The following is a 9689-nucleotide window of genomic DNA, read 5'->3' as shown; positions in this document are numbered from 1 at the left end:
ATTTCCCAGGTGTACTGAACTGCTGAAGCAAAGTATGATGCTTTATAAGAAGTATTTCCTCATCAGGATAGAACACAGGACCAAATACTCATGCAAACAATACAACTGTATACATCTTGCTCAATGGTACCTTGCTCAATAGTAGTAACTGAAAGGGATCTCGGAGTCCTAGTGGACAATCACTTAAATATGAGCCAGCAGTGTGCTACAGCTGCCAAAAAAGCCAGCACAGTGCTAGGCTGCATTAACGGATAGAATCAAGATCATGTGAAATATTAATACCACTTTACAATGCCTTGGTAAGGCCACACTTGGAATACTGCATCCAGTTTTGGTCACCATAATGTAAAAAAGATGTTGAGACTTCTAGAGTACAGAGAAGAGCAACAAAGATGATTAGGGGACTGGAGGCTAAAACAAGGATCATTTGCTGGAATTGGGTATATCTAGTTTAATGAAGAGAAGGTTGAGGGGTGACATGATAGCAGTGTTCCAATATCTCAGGGGCTGCCACAAAGAAGAGGGAGTCAAGCTATTCTCCAAAGCACCTGAAGGCAGGACAAGAAGCAACGGATGGAAACTAGTCAAGGAGAGAAGCAACCTAGAACTAAGAAGAAATTTCCTGACAGAACAATTAATCAGTGGAACAACCTGCCTCCAGAAGCTGTGAATGCTCCAACACTGGAAGAGACTGGACAGCCATTTGTATGAAATGGTATAGGGTTTCCTGCCTGAGCAGGGGGTTGGACTAGATGATCTTCAAGATACCTTCCAACATTATTGTTATTGTTATCATCATCATCTCTGTTGTGATTCAGGGTCAGCCTGTGGGTTCGGCAGTTGGGTCGGACGACTCAGAGGAGGAGGAGGGGGGTGTTGAAGAGCTTGCTGAGGGGATTGGACAGCTTGATGAGAGCCCCCAGCAAGGCCCCTCTCATCTGGTCACGATGCAGACCCAGCTGTGTGAGCCTGACAGCGTGGATGAAGATGACCCACAGCTGGCCCTGTTCAAGGACGCCCGACGCAGGAGGCAGTCAATCAGGAGTAAACAGAGGAAGGCAATGGGGCACCTCGCAAGGAGGCAGAGAGAGGCCACGCCCTGAACTGTATTTAAGGGGAATGTGTGGGAGGGCTGGTTTGCTGAAGGCAACCGCTTGGATAGTTCCTGTTTCTTAAAGCTCCTGTTTCTTGGTTCGTGTCTTGTTTGTTTTTGTAGCAATAAATTTGGCAGGCGTAATTCCAGCCTCTTGCCTTCTTGTAAAAGGGGTTGTCCCTGCCTTTTCTGCAGGGCTGGTAGCAGGCTAGTACAGAACAATCTCTATTCAAATGAAAATACTACCAAGATTATGGGAAAATATTGTAACTATAGGATAATTTTATTGTTGCGGGGTTTTTTCATACCGACTTCATTGTAGAAAGAACCGCCACTTTCCATTCTTGAAAATATCACCATCAGCATGGTGAAATGTGAAGAAAATTCTGAAATTTACATTATTTTTTCTTTCCTTTTGGTTTCTATTTGTAGTAAACGGAACATTTAATTTTTGTGACCATTGTTCTGTAGAAATATTGTCTCATGGATATTTAAGATTGAAAATTACTGGGCATGTATGGAAATTCTGCAAAACATGTTATAAATTGCTCTTAAAATGCTCTCAGATTGATCATATCTTCATATCTTGGAGGAAGATCTTTAGATTGTGTAAGAACATATGATTGATTAGTAGAGAATGTTCCCACTGCTGTTGCGCAGAGATTCATTTTTCAGATGATCTCTTTTCACTATTTTTAGTGATTGGCTCTCCACTGTCTTCCCTCGAATACACATGAGAATGCATTATCTTGTGATGGTCTTAGCTGAATTTCTATTTTCCCTTTCCAGAAGCTTGTGGGAAACAATCCGATAGGCTTTCTCCCACATTTTGGTCTACAGATTAGTTAAGAAGTCAGATATGGGTTGCTATTACGGTATCAGATGAACAAAAGTCATAATTCAAATCCAAATATAGCAAAATGCATAAAGTACTACATCATGTGCTATTTCAGTCCATTACTAGGATTGCTTAATGAATATGAATGAATGTATCTTCCTTCCTTCCTGCGTGGCTGTAATTACATTGGATACTTTTCCTTCAGTATTATATTGAAGCCAAAACTACAATTAGTTGTTAGCTAGTAGCAGTTAGCGATTACTGTGTGAAATCATGTTGACATGTAAATTTTGTCCTGCTGTTAATTTCAAAGCCACAACATCATTTGCAAAATAAAATGAATGTATGTGTGTAATATATGTGGGCTAAAATCATTGTTACTTGGACTACATGTTATATAGCTCAGATAAAGTCTTCATATTTATTTTATTATGTACAAAGTGGATGGATTCCAAAGCTTTTCTAAAAAGAACCTTTGAAGAGTTTGCTTTCTGTTTAAACACATATTTTAAAATGTGATGCTGTTCTCTCAAATCAACACCAGATGGCAGAACAGAGATAGTATTGTGGAGATTGAATATTAAAGGTGTTGATTGCAAATGCTGTCCTCATAAGTAGGTGAGAATTGTTCATTTACCTTGGTTTTTTTTGCAATATGTAGATTACATTCATTCATGTAATCTCTAATCTAGACTGTTTACACTGTAATGTAAAATAGTGCATTGATATTTTAACTTTTTTAGTGAGTTGCAGCAAAAACAACAGAATTTTGTTAGGTCTTAAACACCTTTATTAATATATGTTTTTGTGGATTAGCTCAGCAGAAACATTCTGCAATATTTATGACTTCTTTTTCAGCAGAAACATTCTGCAATATTTATTTGACTTGAACAATAAACTTGGCTGAGGGGGAAAATGATCAGAAAGCTCTGTCAGCTTTTAACAATCTTTAACAATAGTAAAATATAACTCATTTCAAAATTTAATACAGCTAGACCCACATAGTCAACACATTTTTGAGGAGAATAAAATAGAATATCCTTTATTTGGATTATTGTGGAGTAAATGGGAAGGAAAATGGGCGGGAAAGGGCATATGCCATGAAGAACCAATTTATAGTGTAAAATGAATAGGATGTTGCATAATGAAGCTCTGCTTTTGCATAACTTCACATTCTTTCAGTGGGAGTTGCCACAAGCAGTAGCTGGATTGATGTGGTCAAATGTCTATATAATTTAGTTTGGTTACTGAGGGACCAATGTATGAAAAGAAAACCATGTTTCTGATGTGAAGATAAAATAAGAGAGTTGATACTTTATACTTTATGATGAAAAAACAAGATTTAGACAAAACCATGGTGGACATTCCAGCATTTTTACTTGCTTTACATTGCTTCAACCCCATCCATGCAGTCTCTAGTGGTGGTGGACAAGATTTAGACAAAACCATGGTAGACATTCCAGCATTTTTACTTGCTTTACATTGCTTCAACCCCATCCCTGCAGTCTCTAGTGGTGGTGGACATTCAGGACAGGACCTTTCCAATGAAAGCAGCTCAATACTTTGCGTAAAGAAGTCAGACTAATTCCTTTATTGTACCTGAGATAATACTGAAAAATATTTTTCCATCAAACTTATAATTTATTTCAATATTTACTAATTTTATTTTGCTAACTGGACAACAGTCTCATTTCAAGTTAATTTCTAACTCACCTGGTTCAGTATTAGTGACCCATTCATTGATTCATTGGCATCCTTCAGTCTTGAGAGACTATGGTATCGTGCTCTGGAAAGAGGTCCTAAAGCAGCATCTGGTGACTATCAGCTATTGTCCCAGTGTTCAGGAAGAAGTTTGAATTTGGGATTTTTTCCCATGAAAGCCAAGTTAGTCTTTGTGGATGCTCTTTGATTGTCTTCACTTTTTGCTGATTTTTTTAAAAAAATCCACGTTTTATCAAGATTCCAAAAAAATAATAATGAAATAATAAATTGGAAAGCATAGAAACTTGATAGGAACCATCATTCAATTGTCTTCCCTAGTCTTTGAGTATAAATCAGTAAAACATTGAAATGAATGAGATCCAGTTCCATCTGCCTTATTTTTTTTTAAATAGCTTTCTTTCCATCTCACTTCAAAATAATTTTTGAAACCGTTTCATCCTCAAGAGGTAATAAGACCAGATTTTGTTATGTTTTATTTTTATGCATCATTGTTCTTAATTTTATGATTTGTGAAACTTGAGACCTACCAGCATAATGCTTTATTTCCATAAATAGTTACTTTTGGCCAAATGTCTTGCATCAAATGTTGTGAGACCATTTTTATGACTTTTGAAAATGTTTTGGCTTTCCTTCTGGCTATGTAATACTGGATCAGAATAAATGCTTTTCAGCTGGGCTAGACAGTGTTAAACTAACTCAGAATGTAAGCAGCTACCATGCTGAACTGACCTAACTGACTGCTTCTTGTCTCTCCTAGTTAGGCAGATCAGGACCACAGGACATATCAAAAGCCTGTTACATCTGTAGATGAAGGTTGAATGTTTAGATTTCATAAATACTAGCTATTTTACCTTCTTTAAGAAGACTTGGTTATGCAAATGTGGATATATGCATAGCTACTGTTTATATTGGTATGTGTTGACTATCCATTTTGTTAGATGCCACAGGAGATTCTTACATGGATACTTTTCCTATACGGTGTCTTTATTATCATAGACAGAATGAATAATGGTTTTTCTTGTTTCAAAATCCAAAATCCAACTCCTATGTCACATGGAAGAATGCTCCATCTCAGACAAAATCTCCAAGATTTTCAGGTAGGATGACCAGAATAGGGAATTCTGGGATTTGGGGCACAACATGTCTGGAAAGCACAAATTTGGGGAAAGTCAATCTATTGCTCGGGGATTCCCATCACTTATAATTTTTCTGGTTTTGTTCACTTGTTTATCAGTATCAGAATCACATCCAGTTTCTGGAGTGCCAGAAGTTCCTTGACTCACAGCAAGAGTCACATCCAGAAGCTACTGAGAAGTTCATAAAGCACAAAGTATCTGTTGTTATCTTCCTGTTTGCACCCAACATTTATGCTCAGTGTTATATTCTGATACAGAGGGCCCATTCATGTCTATCAATGAAGAAGAGTTTTTAAAATAATCTAGCAAGTGACTTCAAACATCAAAGCTGAAGCATAAGATAAATCCAGTGAAAAAAATATATATAAGCAATTGTCAAAGCTCCAAAAAATGTATGACTCCTAGTTCCAATAACCATGCTTACAAAAGCTTTTAAGAGTTAAGTGGCTATTTACTAATAAGATTGATCTTTGTGTGGGAGATTAGGAACATCACGTAGTGTAGAGACCTGGTTTAGCAATATCAACACTGTATCTGTTGTCCCTCTGAATTACTAACCAACATGGCCCACAACAAAAAGGATATAAAAGCTAATCTGATTATTAATAAAAATGGATTAATCATGTGGAAGTAAGCTGGAGTCATTCTTGAAGAAGGTCAGTGAAGTAATGTCAGAAATCACCTCTATGGTGATTTCTGAAAATTCTGGGAATCAGCTACATGTCTTGAGAGCACCTTAATTTGGGGAAGACTGGCTAATACACAATATCAAATTTTCATACTGTTTTTCTGTCTGATTTGACTAGTTTTCATGTTTCTACCATGTTTTAGTGTGTACATCCAGCCTTTATTTTATAAAATTCAAAAGTTCATCTTCTAAAATGATGCTGTTTCGCCCTCATATTATATTTTCTTTTTCGTGCGAGTGCTTTCTTTCCCTATCACTTGACAGGTTCTGTCTATTGAATTTACTAGGATCCCTCAGGTTTCTTATAAAACTTGATTTTTTTAGTTGCTTGTGAAAGCTGTAACTACGTCTAATCATTACTAACCTGTAGGGTGGTCATTCAGTGGTTAAGATTCTTTTAAAAAAGGATGCTAGTGATACCCACAAAAATGCTATGGAGACAGTAAAGTTCCATATTTCCAGAAGGCACAGAGGAAAGGAGTGGGTGTTGCTGATTTTGCTATCAAATATTTTGCTACCATTTACGGAGTAGTACAGCTAGGGATGTTTTCAGTGCAATTATGAGGCAGCAGTACAAATACTGAGTCAACTCATAAAAGTGCAGAAATCTGCACCACAGCAGATGTATAACAGAAGACACTTATGTATAGCCGACTGTGAATCAGTGAGGCTAGGCACAACACTGCATTTAATATGATGGCGATGACTTAATGTCTTGCATGTGGGGGATAGGGAAAGGTGGCTAGGCAAAGAGATGTAGTCTTGCCTTTATTTTCCAAGGCAAAAAAGAATTTTAAGGACAGCCTTCCATATTGCTATGGGCTGTGTCTGCTTGTGTTGCTTTATGTGGAGTTTTGCTTGGGAGAAGATTGGAAAGCCGGAAAGGTTTCGGAACTCTGGCCTAAATAACTCTATCCAATTCTGATCCTGTGCTTTCAAAAGTGTCTTAAAAGGCATCTTCTAAAATGGTGGCCTTATCTGAGCAACCCCAGTTTTCCCAAGGCTAATTGGCTACCTGGATCAGAACCAAAATTCTTCTGAAACTTGTTATCCTGTGTTTATATTCTCTCCATCTTGCCCCCTTCCCTAGGGTTCTCTTCCTTCCCCCCCCCCAGTCTTCTCATCAATGATTAGGAAAGCTGAGCAGACTCTTGTGACACTTCTTATCATAGACACATGGCTACTTATGCTTTCTATAAGATGAGGTATAATTTGTGATTTCATCTTGGCTAAAGCTTTTCCTTGAGTGACTGCCCTCTTCTATGCTTTAGAGCAGGGGTGTCAAACTCAATTTCATTGAGGGCCGCATCAGCATTGCAGTTACCCTCAGGGGGCTGGGTGGGTATGGCCAGGGTGGGCGTGGCCTACTGGGTGGGCGTGGCTAGAGTGTGTATGGCCTACTGGGTGGGCATGGCCAGCTCTAGATCGTTCGCATCAAGGGTGCCTATGGGGGCCTGGGCAGGAGTGGGACAGATCTGAGGGTCTCTGGCAGAAGGAGGGTCTCTGGGCCAAGGCCAAGGCAGTGGGGGCCGTTCCCTCACTGTTTCCAGGATGGCTTTGCGGGCTGCATGAAACCACTTCGCGGGCTGGATCTGGCCCCCGGGCCTTGTGTTTGACATGTCTGCTTTAGAGCTTCTCTTGCAGTTCCTAAGAAGCAATGGCACTCTGCCCTGTCCCTTGTTAAATAGCTGTCATTGTTCTTTATTTTTAGAGGTTGAAACAAATCTACTGGATGGATTAAAGTAGTTTGGGATTCTTAATAAAGACCTCTGTACAAATATGAGCTTCACACAAGTTGGATGAAGCCTCCTGCTTGAGAAGCTGTCAGCCTCGGTGCCCTCAAAATCTAGCTTTCACAGTTTTCCATCTGGGTCTTGGATGAAGCCTGCAAAAATGTTTAAAAGTGCCTGTTTCATTTACTTAGGAAAACTAAATTAAAATTATCTATACACCAGCCAAACTAACATATTAGTTTTTTTAAAAAAAAGATAAAGAAGTCAACCCCTCTCAATTGAACTGGGATGTTGAAGTTATACTAGTGCAAAAAGAGAGACAGAGAGTGAATTATCCTTGACACAGAGCTCCAAAACAGGCTATTTAAAAAGAAGAGGTCTGGCACAAAGCAGAAGTTTGAAACAAAGCATAAAAGGGAGAAAGGAAAAGGCATAAAAAATGATTTTTCTTTTTTTTTTCTTTTTGGAGTTTATGGAATTTTTGTTTCTTTTTAAAATGAGTTATTATTTATAGCAATGGAATGCCTAACTGAAACCTGAAATGCTCTCACAACAACTTCCATAATAATAAAAAGTCACCACCATCAGCCTCATGACGTACAAAGACATAATATAGAAAGAAAAGGGGATGCATAAAGAGATAAAAACAGATAATTCTTTTTTTTTAAATATAGATTGTACTGATTTTTTAAAAAACTAACAACCTGGTGCTTAGTAAACAACATGCTGTCTGGTTGCACATTTCACAACAATCAATAATAGTCAATTTCTATCATATCGTACTCTACATAATAGCTTTCCTTGATTTTCTTTTCTTCCCATATTGTTTTCTTTTGCAAACATTAGGTTAATACAGTTCTTAGTATTTTAGTAACAAACAGGTTAAATATAAACATTTTTCTAACATTTATCCAATTAGTAATAGCATCAATATAGAAGTTCTTTTCTAGTTAGTCCTCGGTTGCGTTATATGTCCTGTTTTCAACATTCTCATTTAGACTTTCCCCCCACAAAATTGAAATCACTTTTATCTGTTAAGATTTTCTCAAAGTTGGTTTACAGTTAAATTTCTAAGCTGTTTCCCTCACAATAATCCTCCCAACAATTACATTTCCCATATTATAAAAAAATACAATACTACTCAGAATAAGAAAGAAGAAAAAGAAAAAAAGAAAGAAAGAAAAACATCTCTCTCTCAAACTAAAATTCATTTATATCCCCGTTTTTTTCATTTTTTAACTCTATTCCATTTGATATTTACTAACTAAGTAATCCATGTTATATTTTAACCATATTCAAAGAAATACTCTTTAAAAATTGCATCTGATAAGACAGTTTACACTTCACACACACACACACACACACACACACACACACACACACACACACACACACACATGCACATATGTATATGCAGGGCTTTTTTTCTCATAGAATGCTCAGAACGGAGTTCCGGCACCTTTTTTGGATGAAACCTTGTAGGGTAGGCAAGGCGGGTTGTATGACATGTGTGAGTTCCGGCACCTTTTTCTTTTACAAAAAAAGCACTGTGTATATGTATATATGTATATATTCCATTCAATAGTTACTCGTTGAGCAGATCATATTATATTTTAACCATATTCAAACAAATGCTTAATCTTTAAAAATTGCTTCTGATAGGTCCTAATCCCTTGAATCTGATTTTAATCTTTTTCTTTCACCAAATGGCTTTTCTCATCCATCTATTCCACTTAGTTAAAAAATCTTGCCATTTTCTTGTGTTGTTAAGTTTGGGAGTTTGTAACATAGTGAGCATTTCCTCCTGGAAAGTATTTGGTTTTTCTTGACAAGTTCTTTTTGCAAGCTTTTGAGATTCCATGATAGCTAGAATTCAAAAAAATTTCTTTCTCTGAAAACAGCTTTAAAGTCACAGTCAATAGGGGTTTATCATCCAGGAAGGTGAGTTATGATTTTCAATTATTGCTTATTATGGCTGGCCCAAAATGTTTTGTTTAGTTCTTTTAAAGATCAAAGAAGAAGGTTATGTCATTCTGGGCATCCTGCCAATACTTATAACAAAGCAACTAAAGTTATATATTCTCTTCCACCACTAGATGTCAGCAACAATATATTTTTGTCCCCCTTAACTGTTTAATTCTTTGCTTCCTTCTGTGGGAGGATGGGGCAAAGCTTCCTCTCCTTTTCATTTTCGGAGGCTTTTTTGCTTCTTGGGGTATCTTTTCCAAAAGTTCAGGATATAGAGCAGGAGAGAGAAGATCAACTTTCTCACCCAGTTTCAGCATGCTGTTCACCAATGTTCTGGTGAGTACTTGTGGACTTTGGCTGCAAGTAGCTTGGACTGGTTACCGAGATGGAGCCAGCCTTTCTCCTGTTGGGTTAGAGGGAATTTCCTGATCGAACAGGACGACTGCCATTGTTCCCGAATCACTGGGGCACTCCTCTTTCTTCGCTGCCTCTTCGGGGTGGCTTTAGACCC

Source organism: Vipera berus, assembly GCF_964194415.1.
Source record: "Vipera berus genome assembly, chromosome: 3".
NCBI lineage: Eukaryota > Metazoa > Chordata > Lepidosauria > Squamata > Viperidae > Vipera > Vipera berus.
This window is presented reverse-complemented; position numbering follows the sequence as displayed.